Source organism: Crocuta crocuta, unplaced genomic scaffold, assembly GCF_008692635.1.
Source record: "Crocuta crocuta isolate KB4526 unplaced genomic scaffold, BGI_CrCroc_1.0 scaffold33, whole genome shotgun sequence".
Lineage (NCBI taxonomy): Eukaryota > Metazoa > Chordata > Mammalia > Carnivora > Hyaenidae > Crocuta > Crocuta crocuta.
The window spans coordinates 2,264,532-2,266,040 of record NW_027529203.1 but is presented as its reverse complement, the minus strand read 5'-3'; the positions used below and the strand labels follow the sequence as shown (position 1 = coordinate 2,266,040).

General features: G+C 33.5%; 1 non-coding gene across 1 annotated transcript; it reads left to right on the top strand.

Annotated features, from left to right (window-relative positions):
* The first annotated feature begins 838 nt into the window (after window positions 1-838).
* TRNAQ-UUG (transfer RNA glutamine (anticodon UUG)) lies at window positions 839-923 on the top strand. The gene has a single exon. It is a non-coding gene; the product is annotated as a tRNA-Gln (tRNA).
* The last annotated feature ends 586 nt before the right edge of the window (window positions 924-1,509 follow it).

The window sequence follows — 1,509 nt, the reverse complement described above, 5'->3', positions numbered from 1 at the left end:
CATGTCTCTGCTCATTCCTCCAAGTACTTGCATTGTAATAAATGGTTGAAAATTAATTTTCTTCTGGACCGGGACTTAGCAAACAATATCACACAGAGATAATCCAACTAACAGATTCTTTTCATGTGTTTTACAGTTAAGAATGTTTTTTACGTATTTGAGGCATTGTAAACGCACACACACGCACACACACAGACACACAAAAACACACACACGTACATATACACAATTGAAGAATATACCACAGAAACATACTGCATGCAAAGCCTAAAATATTTACTATCTGATTCTTTAAAGAAAAACAGTTTGATAACCTTTTTCTAGAATTAAATTCAAATTCACCACTGCCATTCTCAGTGTTCTAAAGCTTACCAAAATAATCATTATTTTTATGCATTTAACATAAAGATTATAAAAATATTCATTTTCTTTTGGAAATCTTAACTATATCACAACATATTTTTGTCACAACATTTACATAGCAAATATTTGTTTTTGAAGCAGTATTATACCAGTTTGTGATTGAGGGTGAGCTATTTATCCAGTCCAAGCCTCCTTTTTCCCCTCTGTAAGTATGAGGATAATACCAATAAGACCTAGATGGTGTTGAAGTTCATTGAAATAATACAGGCTAATAACTTAATTCTGTGATTCACACATTCTAATTATCCCACCAGTGTCAATTTGCTTCTCCATTTTCCATTGATTCATTTTACATGTTCATTTGAATTTTAAAGATATATCTATAAAACTTAGAACTCTAGAACAGAAGTAAACAAAGGCAGCATCTATCTTAAAATGCAAAAAAAAATTTAAAAATTAGACAAAGTCTTGGGGTGCCTGGGTGGCTCAGTCGGTTAAGCGTCTGACTTTGGCTCAGGTCATGATCTCACGGTTCGTGGGTTCAAGCCCCACGTCAGGCTCTGTGCTGACAGCTAGCTCAGAGCCTGGAGCCTGTGTCGGATTCTGTGTCTCCCTGTCTCTCTGATCCTCCCCTGCTCACGCTGTCTCTCTCTCTCTCTCTCAGAAATAAATAAAATATTAAAAAATTAAAAATAAAAGAAAAAGTCTTGCCCATGACAATATGTAATTGTATTTATTATACTTAAATCTAAAAGTTATTGCATGACTAATGTTCAGTGTTTGATTCTTATGGGTAAAAGTGCAGTGTTTTGAAATTATTCTGGTTAATCCGTATACATGAGGGACATACAGTTCTCTATATACTTAGTCACTATTGGTATGGAGAATAATTCTCTCCTTCAGTGTTTTAGTTATTGCTAATTGTATATTGGATGATAGTTAATGACAATAATTGCTTACAATTGTTAAATACTTAACATATTATTCTCACACCATACTGAATACTTTTCATGCATTATTGCATTTAATCTCCAAAAATCCTTTGAATTAAATATCATTACCCTCCTTTCACAGATGAGAGAACTGAAGCTTTACAAGTATAAGTGATTTGCCCTAGATCTCATAGCTATTAACTGACTGAGTCAG